We start from the raw sequence: 13,885 nt of genomic DNA on the forward strand, positions 1-13,885 counted from the left end.
GGACATTACAGTTGAGTGAAATTTGACCTTTTTTTTTTTTTGACATGTCAGCCAATAACACCTCCCAGGTTCCTCTGTGGGGTTCTATACTCCCATCATCATGACTGAATATTCAGAAGGGCTCTCTGTCTAAATGCTGGGATTCTGTCATTGTCTCTTCTAAACGGCCTACTCAAGCAGTTCAGTGAGCAACACGACATTCCTGTAAGACTGTTTATCAACAACTATTAAAAGCAAACAACGAAATCCAAATTCCATTAAAGGAATCTGTAGTTTAGGGTAAGTTTTAAGATATACTTAATGACTAAATAACTCCTTTTTACGCATTGGACATATTTAATTACGCATGTTATTTCTATAAATAGATACATAATTCAGAAAAGAAAGTCACAGGAAGGATTTCGCTGGGTAGCTCATACCTGGTCATCAATACCTGTATTTAATGAGTATTTTATTTGATATTGGATAGAACTAGCTTCAAATACTGGCATGACTATTAAATCAGTGACTGAAGGCCTTTATGTTTATTTTCTGCCTTAACTTCCTTCCTAAAAGTGGGAATAATCCAGTGACTTGAGACTGCTGTGAAGGTTGTGTGGAGTTACATGGTCTCTGCTCTGTACCAGGATGTCCACAGTTAACTCTGCCTTACATGTGTGGATGCTCCCAGGTAAGACAAACATATGTGTTCCTCTGATGTCCGTGATTTTATGATAATGGTAGATGGACAATTCAGAGCATACCAGAAGACTTCCCCGTGATAACACCAGCTCAAAGTTGTTTCACCTTTGTTGATTCAAACAAGTTGCAGAGGCTACAACCACTGTAATGGTGACCATTTGTAGCCTAGTAGAAGGTCCTAGCAGGGCTACTGGTCTCTGTTCTTCCCAGCCTTGACCAGAGTGGCATGGCAGAAGACGTATGTGATGACTCCAGAGTGAAAACTGGGTCACTCATGCAAGAACAACATGGTGTTGGTACTTTAATCAGAATTTACACCCTGCATACTTATGGAAATTTTAAGTTCTGAGGCTTCCAATTGGCAGTTTTTTCTAGTCATGTATAGCAAATGAGAAGCTTCAGAGAGAAGCAGTTGAGACAAAAAAGGCTCCATATAGTTTTCATCCCTGACTCTCTTCATTAGGCAGGACTGGGCTCTGGTGGGGAGGATGTAGCTGCCATTAACTCAAGGACTCCTGTGAGGCATGAGAAGACGTTCTAGCCAAAGGCGTCTTCTCTGCCTATGAATAGACTTGCTATCGTGACAGCTAGTGAGGAGAACATTCTCAGCACTGCCTCTGCCTACTGACACATTTTATATACAATTGAGACAGGAGGTTAATATCTAGAACATATTTTTAAAACTATAGAAAATAAATACCAAACATCCAACAAAGAGCCAATGAACTCTGAAGGGACTTAGTCGTGCTGTCTATTGTCACTACTCCAATGCTAGACGTGGATACAGCCTTGGCTCAGCTGTGAGTCTCCCCTCCAATGCACATCTGTTTCAGCCTGTGACTGTGGTACCCCTTGATGATACCAACCCAAAGGCAGCCTCCGTAGTTTTTACGACATTGCATTGGTTGCAGATGGGCCTTTCTCCTCAAGCATTTCTGGTGTGTGTGTGTGTGTGTGTGTGTGTGTATGCACGCGTGTGTGCTATTATCCTGCCCTGATTGTCTTCAGTTCTCTTTTCTGTCTTTGTCAGATGTCAGATGAGTATTTCCATGTACTTATGACCTTTCTATTTCTTTGTATCAGCCAGATTCCCTAAAATGGTACACACTATACATAGATATTCCATTGTCTTTATGTTAATTTAATTAATGCTAAGATTTATATTATTCTTTAACAACTTTGATTCACTAATTTTCCATTCAAGCAGCCCCCTCCATTTGCTATCTTTCCCAGTTCTGATAATTATATAACTATTCATATTCCTACCCTCTACTGATGAATATTTATATCTGTCTACATATCCATCATCTATCTATCTATCTATCTATCTATCTATCTATCTATCTATCTATCATCTATCTATATTTATCCATTGGTCTATCATCTATCTATCGAACGATTGATCAGTCTATCATCTGTCTACCCTCACAGACAATCCATCACAACGCTCCTCAGCATCATTTCTTCAGTGGTAACCCTGACAACCATGCTTTGTCCTCACTGTTTTTGTTGCTGAGTTACCCCACACTTATCTCTCTAAGACGGCCTCACAGCAGACTTCCCCAAGCCTCCTTTCACTCCATCCCTTCTATCAGGTTCTCCTGGACAGCATTTTGAGACTCCTGCTCTCTTCAATGTCTAGGAGGATTTTCTAGGTCCTGTAACATCCCCTTCTGACAGACAGATGGAATTGCATACACCAGGCCTCCACCTTGTCCTGTAGCACAACATCTCTCCTTTTTTTCCATCATTTTATCTTCATCTCCTCTCTACACTTGAACACATGCAATGTTCTGTGCACATACATGGCAGTAATTTCCTTTGGCCGTCCTTCCTTCCTTCCTTCCTTCTTTCCTTCCTTCCTTCCTTCAAACCATGCACCCACGAACACCTACAGTGAGCATCATCTGCTGTCTTCCTACTGTCTCCCATGAAAGCGAATGACACATGAGGAAATACAAAATTGTCTAGCATCTATTCTGTTATTTATGAAAAATAAAGTGAAATCTAACCCTATGTTCAATGGAAGTAGGGGTGTACTTTTGTTTAATTTTTGATATATGATATTATAAAGTAGTATTTTATTTGTAATTAGAAAATCGAATTTGAGAACCACCACATTATAGGCATGTGAAATCCAGAATCCAAAATGAATGAATGAATGAAATTCAGAATGTCACAGAAACATGACAGTTACCATGGGAATTGTTCTACATCAGTTATTTGCACAACAGTAACAGTTCTAGTCTCATAATTTCGTTTGCCCTTCCTGGTTACAGTGAATTCACATTTTATCCTCAGAAATAAGGGTCATTCTAAGTCCCAGTATCCACTGTGTAGACTAGAGGGCCTTAAAAATTGGATTTGCCTTCTATGGATGATGGACACCTAAAACTAAAAATGACTTAGAAACTCATATTTGCATTCTTTCCAGGATTTAATCCTTCTACCTTAGTTATGGTGGGTACCTCCAGCATCAAATCTTGATCACAGGATTATGTTCTACAACTGTGCCTTTTGTCTGCAGTCTAGATTTTTGTGGTCAAGAAGATGGTACATAGTACATCACTCTATCAAATGCTCTCCTGGGTAATCTATATAGACACAGAATTCTTACTGAAATTGGTTTTACTACTCTTCACCATAAGAATTGATTCAGGATGTGCCATAATATCAAATAAAGAAGCAATTGAACCAAGAACTGTGCACATCTGGGAATTGGTCAGGAGGAAGCAGTGGCTCCCATGTGTACTAGATACATGATCCCATGCTTTGCACTGGAAAGGGACAGACATGGGCCTTGAATTGGTTTGATGCAGAATACATCTAGTAACAAAATCAATTTAGTCAAAAATAAAGACAGTCTATTATTTTATCTCACCTGTGTTTGATATAAACAGTGATTGACTAACAAAAAATATATCTGAAAAGATAAAAGTAAATATTTCTTTACTAAATCATGTTCTAATATAACCTGTTGTATGACAGAGATGGTTGCTAACTAGAGAGTGAACTGCTTATTGTCGTCTCTGCGGAAGTTTAGCACTACACAGGGAACAGATGTGAAAAAGGAAAGTTTTTGTCTAACATAAGAAGACACTGAAAGTCATCAGGGTTAAGAATTCGAATTTGCTGGCGGTGGTGGCACACGCCTTTAATCCCAGCACTTGGGAGGCAGAGCCAGGTGGATCTCTGTGAGTTCGAGGCCGGCCTGGTCTACAGAGTGAGTTCCAGGAAAGGTGCAAAGCTACACAGAGAAACCCTGTCTCCAAAAGCCAGAAAAAAAAAAAAAAAGCATTTGAATTTGAATTTGAGTGACCAACATAAAGCCTCCAAGATCGGCAAAGCAGCTCAAAGAATAAAACTGCTTACCATCCAAGATCGGTGGCCTTGGTGTGAGTGCTGCCACCCAAGGTAGAAGGAGAGAAATGACTCTCAAAATTGTCTTCTGACCGCCACATACATGGTCTCACTCAAACAAATACGTCATATACTATCCTATGTGGACATGCACACACACAGACATATACATCCACACAGGCGCGCGCACACACACACACACACACACACACACACACACACACACACACACACGGGAATGTGATGATAATTGTTGTGGAATATTTGTACACTGTGTGAAGATACATTACTCTGACAGGTTTAATAAACAGCTGAATGGCCAATAGCTAGGCAGGAGGTATAGGCAGGACTTCCAGGCAGAGAAAAGGAAGTAGGAGATGAATCTAGGTTCAGGAGATATGCCAAGGAGACATGGAGGGAGTTGCCAGCCAGATGTAGAGGACAGTATGAGCAGTACAGAGAGATGAGGTAACGAGCCATGTGACAGAACGTAGATTAAAATAAATGGGTTAATTTAAGTTATAAGAGCTAGTGGGACAAGCCTAAGCTATGGCTGAGCATTCATAATTAATAAGAGGTCTCCATGTTATTGTGAGCTTGCAGTCCAAGGAAAAAATCTAACTACAGATAATGATGGTAACAAATAATTTTACAACTCCAACATATGAAGAGGAAATTCGAGATATCTGTGTTAGAATTGATTGCTATCTAGAATGTGCAAATAAGCCAAGTCTACATAAGGAAAATAATAAGAAAATTCACAAAAAAAGGCAATTCAAAGGAGAAACTCAAGTGTTTAGTAAGTACTCAAGTTCACATTTAACCTTACTTGGGATTTTAGAAACGCACATTTTGGGCTGGGTGTGGGACTGGCCTTTAATCCCAGCTCTCAGGAGGCATCTGCAGGAGGATCTCTGAGTTCAAGGCCAGCCTGGTCTACAGAATGAGTTCCAGGAAAGCCAGGACTACACAAAGAAACCCTGTCTCAAAAAAGCATAAAATGAAGTAGACAAAGAGAAATAAATTGCACATTTTAAAGATATTATATTATGTCATAAGAGAGAGAAATATTAGAGAAACAGATCATTTCAAGTATTGGTGAGATTGTGGAATCAGGAACCCTCAGTGCTTCAGAGTGGATGTGGTACAGGAACTCTGAGAGCACGCTTGCAATAGTCACAGAAATGAACAATGCTGACAGCCTGTCATGCAGAAGCTCACACTTGGGTCTATTGGGGTTATTTGCAGAAGTGACTGTTATTAAATAAATAGAAGCTACAATGGCTGTGCACTTACAAGATGTTAACTCTCCACCAGGATGAGAGATCCATCATATCAAGGATACAGTATAAATCATGGTGCAGAGTTTTCAAAGAAATAAGAATAAGACATACGCATCGATAGTTTTACTTTTAGAGTCCTTCATCCCCAAGATATCAAATAGCTGTTTATAATGCAAATGCAGAATTACACTCCTCCCAATCATTTCAATAGATACATTGGAAAGAAGGTAAGAGTGTGGAGAAAGGTACCAGGTTCAGGAACTATAAAACCAAACAAGAGAATTTTTGCAGGAAATCACAGCAATCTGTCACTAGTTAAGCAGGATTAACTAAATTATCTAACTGAAGTGAAAATCAAGAATCAAAAGCAACAAAATAAAACAAGAGAGACAAGGAAAAAGAACTCTATGGTTTCTTTTTGTAATCAGTAGTTTACTTTGGCAAACAAATGAACGAAATTGGCTTCTGAGCTCTGTTCAGACCCCAGCATACATAAGCACAGGAACACAGGCACTTGGACACCCTGATCAAAGTAAGTCTTAAAGGGATGTCATTAACTGTCCAGAGACAAGACTATCAGAATAGAGGAAAACTAAGAGGAGAGAGGTGAAAGTTCACACATAGAAATGCTCACTCGAAAAACCAAAAAAAAAAAAAAAAAAAAGCTCAGCCCCGGGAACTGTCCATCTGTCCTAGAAGTGCACTTAACACTGGGATTCCTAAGGGCCAAAGGAACAAGGAACATATGAGCAGTTATAAGGTTCAGAATGTCTTTAAATACTTTGAGAATTACCCTTCTGGCAATTCTATCCTCCCTGGTACTGAGTCCTGTGGAGATCTTCCCTTCCCCATAGCTCATGAAATGAGAGACATCAGAAAACGGTGAAGAAAAACACATAGAGCCGTTATTTCAGTGCAGGTGAAGGTGAAATGCCCAAGTGCAGCCCAACAGAAGCAGTGCTGTGGAGCTCAAACTACATGCTCACATGTACAGCTCTCTGCAGGCTTATCTCCACACAGGTTTACTTTTCTAGACCATGTGAGCCATATTCTTGAATAGAGTGGTCAGAAAATGAAGGGAATTGGTACACTTTGCTATTCACATGTCTGCAGAGGGCTTGCAGCATGGCCATGCTTTACTAGTCACATATGTCTGCAGAGGGCCTGCTGCGTGGCCATGCTTTCCTGTTCACATGTCTCCAGAGGGCCTGCTGCATGGCCATGCTTTGCTGTTCACACATCTGCAGAGGGCTTGCAGCATGGCCATGCTTTACTAGTCACATGTGTCTGCAGAGGGTGCACTGCATGGCCATGCTTTGCTATTCACATATCTGCAAAGGGCCTGCTGCATGGCCATGTTAGCTGGTTTCATTAAATCCTGAAACATGCTGATCTGAGGGAGAAAACACACATATGTCCCTGCTTCCATAGATACAGGATGATATAGTTCATACCCAAGGATTCTCAGTGTTATCGTGGAAAATTAACAGAAAAGATATTCATCCAAAGCTCTGGGATGAATTATATTTCTAGAATTCTCATTTCTATTCTTAAGAGAATCCATTCTCTAGTCATAGAATGGGAACTATGTGGAGTCTTTTACCCTTTCATCAAAGTAAGCAAGTTAAATGACTAATTAAGTCTGAACCAGAAAGAGTTGGGACATTTGATATTATGAAGTTTTCTTTTTTCGTTGAAATAAGTTCCCAATGTTTACTGACTGCAAACATTATTAGTTTTAAAGTGATGAACATTTTTAATGGGCTAAAAAGGAAACATCAAAATTACTAAACAAATGTTTCAAATGAGGCAATAGCTCATGCACTTTGTGTTGTGAAAACAAGAAAAACAAAGAACCCTGATGTGGAAACGAACCCTACATGTTCCATGCATTTGTGTAAAGACAGAAGTACAGGCTTCTGGGTGCCATCGATCCCGGATATTTCTTGTCCTTGGTTTTAGCTCTGATAAAGGTCAGAAGAATGGGTCACTTAGCAAACAAGATGGCAGACAAAAAATGGAGTCTTGCTCCGTAACTGTTTCTCCTTTCAATGACATAACTTCTGTATCAAAGGTGGAACTTGTGTCCCTGTCCTCACAGGAGCAGCCATCTTTACAGGTCTAGCTGTGCACAGTGTCCCTGTCCTCACGGGAGCAGCCATCTTTACAGGTCTGGCTATACACAGTGTCCCTGTCCTCACGGGAGCAGCCATCTTTACAGGTCTGGCTGTGTACATTCAATACAGGAGCAATGAACTCTTCACACAGGTGGAAGGAGCAGCTGACTGCTGGTAAGCAGGACTATTACATATCTCAGTGGGACTGAAGTGACTTGATGAATTTGTATGGCTTAGTGGCTGTGCTTTTGGGATGATATTAAAACAATATTGGGAGTAAGGCACAATTCTAGATTGGAGATGATATAATTTTGTGCTTTCTCTTGAAATTTACATAATAAAGACACATTTGTGCATTATTTAAAATTGACACAATGTTCACAATTAGCTATATTGAAGTCAGACTATTTCCAAAACATACTAACCTGTATTTCCCTTTAAACTGAAAATTCACAATGGTAAGATCAATAAGAAGAGCAGGGGAATGCTTCCTCTATGGTCACCAAAAGAGAAATTGTATGAAATGTTGCATTGATCTTATGGACCAGGTGTTTGCTCTTCTGCTATATATTAAACTGGGATGAGAATGATGGGTTTATGTAGTTGGTCTTCAGAATGCCTCCAAACTGCCTCCAATAAATTTATGACAGTTCAACTCACTACTGAAAGCCAGTCTCCTTACAGTATCATTAGGACATTTTATGAGTAAAGAGCAAAATCCACAAGATGGCACTTCAAACAAGTTGTTCACACTGTTGCTTAGTTCTAGTAAGAATCCATTATGGTGATGTTGTAGGACTCACCAGACAGTAAGGAGATGTTTTTTTTTCTAATAGGTCTTTTTCTTCAAAACACAAGAGTACCTTTCACAATGATACTTGTTGGGTGAGGTTTCAGTATATCAGAGTTTTCATCAAGCCTTTAAATCTAGGACCAGAACATTTTTTCCATAAAGAGCTATGTAGTCAATACTTTGTTCCTTATGAACAAATAGTGACAGTCTCTGCTGTCACTATTCCTGAATTAATGAACATATAAATCTTAGTGAATAATACATGTTAAAATATCCCCCATTTACTGAGTTCTAAAATATGTTTACGCATTTCAGAGAAAGACAGTATTTCAATTGTACAGGTAAATATTTTAACAAGAAATACTTTTTTCCCTAATAATGTTAGGACTGAAAATTTGCAGTTATTTGGGGGCCTTATACATTCAAGTATATAAAATTGTAGGAATTAGAAATCAATAAACTAGGGAATAGTGGTGATTTGGATTTCCTTATAGAAGTGTTGTTTTTCAACCAGAAGAAAATAACAATTCACATCCTTTTCAAGTTTGGTCTGTTGTTTTAAAAAAAATGGTATGCAAAAACATATGTGTCCACCAAATTTAATCAATGGCAGCAGACCATTGGAACAGCTAGCCTTCCTCTGTGGATGAAATCACATTATCCACTTAAATCAACTATTGTCCATCCCCCATTCAGAGGAAGAGACATCTTTGCTTCTGTCTTTTTGGTTGGGATCTAGCCTTAATGGCGGAGCCATCTCACCAGCCCAGTCTTTGCCTATTTTAGAACCCAGCTTGTCTCTTTTCTCTGGGATCAGTTTCTCTCACACATGTTCTTTATCTCGCTTCCCCAGTTAGCTGCACACCCCACCCACCTCTGGCTACTTCCTTTCAACTATAAACAGAGCCAAGCCCCATATTTCAAAAGAAACAAACTAAAACTCGTGGTTAGCCTTGTCTCCCAGTTTCTCCCTCTCTCTTGTCTCAGCTTTTGGTAGAGCTCACTGCACCGACTGTTTCCCGTTCACCACAGATGCATGTGTCCCTACTACTGGGTGGCTTCTTCCCCAGAGATCCCACTATACTGTCCGTGCTAGAAACTGAGTGTGTGTTTTCTGTGTTTGCAAACGATGTCTCTGATTCCCATATCTTACCCAATTTCTTTTACTAGGTTTAACTATATCCCAGTCCGGTGTTTCTGCCTCTAATTACTTAAGCTATTATATTCTAAAAGTACTAGCAACTTAATTTCATCTCCATAATGTACGTAGTAATGCTGACTTTCCCAGAGAAATCTTGGACGTTTTATGTCGGTTACTGTGTCTAAAAGCCTTAGAACAGCACAGGGCACACAATAAGCACTGAATGAATGATAACTATAATCACTACCTGTTTTCTGTTTCTTTTGGAATCTGTCACCTAATTTTCTCTAACATGTATGGTTTTCCTTTCTTCATAGTTTTAGCCCCCATTCGTCCTTAATTGTTCATTCAGATAAGCTATACAAAGGGAGGGGGCACTGTCCTCTGCCCCATTCCCTCCCAAACTGGCCCCAGACTCTACTTAAACCAGAGTAACTACACAGTCCGTGAGCTATTCCAGAAGTACCCATCTCTCTGCGCGTCAGGGGTTTGTTTTGGTTTTTGTTGTTGTTGTTTTTCCTACAAGGGTTCATCACCAGACTACTGCAGGCATTAAAAGTATTAATGGAAATAAATGCTTAGGATAGTGAAAAATACACAGGCTCACAGGACAGCAGTTTTATGGTAATGCAGAGGCCCTCTTTTACCAAAAGACATGAAGAATGAAAACCCATTACTGCATATACTGCATAGCAATGATTCCTGGTATCAGAGCTCAGACTGGGGCAGATTCAAATTACAGCAAGCCTCTTAGATACGTGAACATGAAGAATAATGGCTTCGTCACTTAAGCTGAAACTGCCTGCTTGAGTGTTTGTAAGGATTACACTGGCAGACGTCAATGTCTGAACCCCTGCTATGAGCTGTCTTCTCCCTGCTCTTCCCCCCCAAGCATTTGAAAGTGTGTTTACATTCTGATTTCAGAAGATTTTCTCATTTTTCAGAACATTTAGTAGAACGAGGCCTGGTCCTGAGTTTATTTTATTAGGTGTGAGTTATTACACATTCTGGGTTTCAATTACTTTGATTATAGAACTATGTTTTAGAATGGTTGTAATAGACTATACAGTCCTTGATACCGAGACAATGGATGACTGTAAACTGACATCAGGTCAGGGATTCCTGAGTTTAAACACTGGAAATATCACTGGCTGTGCACAGGCTATAACCTTCTCAACTTTGCTTTCTGTATGCGAGAAGAGAAGACCCACATCCACTGCTCAGGTGAGAGATCCAGCAGTAACCAGGAAGGTACCTAGCATAGTCCTGTGTGTGGTGGGTTTACAATAAGGAACAACTTCTATCAAAAGAACTCCAGGGCTCTTGTCCTCAGCATATGACAATGTTATGTCTAGCAACCAATATATGTAACTGATTCACGGAATATTTAGTATGCCTATAGCAACTGTTAAAAAACATATTTAACTATGGAAAATGTCCTATGAAGTACAAAGAAGAGCATATTTTAATAAATATTTACAGATCTAATAAAATGTGTAGAGATTGTTTCCACATGGTGTATTTAAGGAAACAGGAAACTCTAAGATGTAAAGTTGAGAGAACTGCCAGTACCCAGGGTTTAGAAGACAGCCAAACGAGATTTTAGATGCTGTACGGCAATCCAGGAGAATAATATGATCAGATATTTTCTCCATATGGACATGCCATCTGTGAACACCACCACAAGATTTAGTATAGCAGGTACATATAGACACTTGAAAAAGGCATAATTCCTAGAATCAAAGATTTCAGTTTAATAGAAGGGAGAGGTTTATACCCTATGGTCTGCCAAACTTCTTACAGTTTATGAAGTGAGGAATAAATTTTGACTGTTATTGCCTAGAGTACTGTGCACAGCATCCTCAAAGGAGCTAAGAATTTGCTAAGTAGAATTAAACATCCTTCATTATATCTACATGTGGCAATATGATTAATGTATGTCTCAAAGTAAATGAGACATAGAAATGATAATGAATGCAAATGAATGTTGAATGGAACTCAGGACTTTCTAAGTCATTCTGCTTCAGTATAGAATATATACATCTGGCCTCTGATGCAGTCAGCAGTTTTCTTTTGCTTTAGCTTGTGAATAATTAAATGCATATATTGCTGTGTCTATTGAAACCATTAACAATCGGACTGTGCCGCGATTTTCATGCAGAGAGTAAATCCAGAATCCCATGCATCAGTAGCTGTATAAGTCAGTGAAATTAGGATACAGTTGGCAAGAAGGGAGGCAGAAGCAGCAAGGTAGGAGAGGAGCTCAGAGCTGAGCACTGATGGATGCTCCATGTCGGAATGACTTCAAATGGGGTAGACTGCAGTCAGTTCCAAAGGAGGAGCGGAGCTCACTGAGTGAAGAAACCTACTTATAGAAGAATCACTTCTGTCTTCTGAAGCCTGGGACTGCAGCGACTGTGGACTAGTCCCAGGTCCCCTCCTGCCAAGTGTCACAGTGGAATTTAAAAAGCCATTTCATGTCACATTTGAGAAGTGGAAATGCACTGGCAATAAATAAACAGCTTAATTGAGTGCGGTATCCTGCATTAGCTTTGCTGTTACATTGCCATGAAACTTAGGAAAGCTCTGCTTTCCTCATAAACTGCCATATTATCCCTAAGCCTTAGCGTGGTAAAGCTCTTTCCTTTTTCTGTTTTGAACTTTTTTTATCATACAGCATATTTTGATCATGTTTTCCCCTCACCAGGTCTTCCCCACCTTCCTAACCACCCAACTCTATTCCTCTCTTCTCTCTCCCCCTCTCTCTCTACCCCTGCTCCTTTCTTGTCTCTAAAAAAAAAAAAAAGAGAAATAACACTAAAAATACATTTTTTTTTGTTTTTTTTTTCCGGAGCTGAGGACCAAACCCAGGGCCTTGCATTTGCTAGGCAAGTGCTCTACCACTGAGCTAAATCCCCAACCCCACAAAAAATATTTTAAAAAAATCAATTAACTAAAACAAAGCAAGGAAAAATGCCAAAACAAAGCTGGGTGTAGTGGCTCAGGCCTTTAATCCCAGCACTCAGGAGGCAGAGACAGGCAGATCTCTGAGTTCCAGGCAAGCTTGGTCTACAGAGTGAGTTCCAGGACAGCCAGGACTACACAGAGAAATTTTATTTCAAAACACCAAACCAAAACAAAAAAAAGCCAAAACAAAATAAAAAACAAGAAACATGGATTTGGTTTTGTGTTGGCCAACTCACCCTGGCCATGAGACCTGCCTAGGTTGATCTACCCAGTGACACTCCATTGGAGAAAACTGGCTTTCCATCTGCCCATAGTTACCAACTGTAAACAGCTTCTTGGTTAGGAGTGGGTCTGTGTCCACTTCCTACTCTCAGTGCTGGGACTCCATCTGGCTTGAACCTGTACAAGTTTTCTTATCTAATGAATATTCAAGGACCCAGGATTTGTAAAATTTCATCATCTCTCAAGTGTACCATGTGACTACAGACTAAACATGTTAGATTTTTATTTTCACCAAGGCCTAAATAGAAATATTTTGGGGAATTGGTAATTTTGACTTCAGGGACAGATTTAATCTCCAGTGAAAAAATGAAGTAGGCATTTCCAGTGATCATCTATCAGACACACACTTACAGCTCTCCTCTGTGCACGAGGCAGGGCTGTAGGCACCCTGTCACTCCCCCAACTGGAAAATGTCCCTTTTAACGAAGGCCATCTGTGCTATATTCAGCAAGATCTTCCTGCTGCTTTGAATAGTGTTCTTGCTATGTTACAGTTCCACTTGTGAAAATAGAATTGGAATCCTTTAATGTGTACCCATGATCTCCCTTCCCAAAGGCTCTGCATCCTGGACACAGCCAGCTCCCTCATCTCTCCTTCCTATTCCTGTAATGGCCTCCAGGCCATTCCAATGTGCTTTAATGCTGCCTCTCTGACTCTCAAAGTAGCAAAGTCACCTAATCCTTAAGTGACCTCACAAATTCAATCTCCAAAGCTCCTCAAAATGGGGAGAGTGTTGAGGTTTGCCTTTGTTCCCAGTTGATTAGAACCTGACGTCAGTGTCTTGAATTTGATTAAAAGCTTTATTAATATTGATGCCACTGTTATTCTTATATGTTAATAACTTTGCTATTTCTCAGTAATACTGCCTTGGTGGATATAGTTTAAGATTTTGCCATGGCATATACCATGAAGGTGTAAGAACTTGCAGCAGGAAATACATGAAATATCAATCTCCATAATTTAAAGTATCAATTCATATGCTCATATAAAATAATCTTTTGAAATATAAATAGGTTTATAAACATGTTTATATTATAAAATTTTATTGTATATAAGTCATACTTTAAAAAGAAAACTGATTTTTAAAAATTGGGTGTGTATGTGTGTCGACATGCACATCTGTATGAGTGCATATACAGGCCAGAAGACATCCTGGGTTTCTTGTCCCTCTTCATGGTGGGTTTTTGAGACAGGTACCTTCACTTGCCTGGAGACTGGTGAGCAGGCTAGGCTGGCTGGATCTTAAGCCCCAGAGAATCAC

General features: G+C 39.7%; 1 protein-coding gene across 1 annotated transcript in view; it reads right to left on the reverse strand.

The window, feature by feature from the left end:
* Sema3e (semaphorin 3E) overlaps positions 1 to 13,885 on the reverse strand; it is a 250,847-nt gene that overhangs the window by 4,439 nt on the left and 232,523 nt on the right. The gene's annotated exons all lie outside the window — the stretch shown is intronic.

The sequence above is a fragment of the Peromyscus californicus genome, unplaced genomic scaffold (genome assembly GCF_007827085.1).
Source record: "Peromyscus californicus insignis strain IS unplaced genomic scaffold, ASM782708v3 Scaffold_6__1_contigs__length_162567912, whole genome shotgun sequence".
NCBI lineage: Eukaryota > Metazoa > Chordata > Mammalia > Rodentia > Cricetidae > Peromyscus > Peromyscus californicus.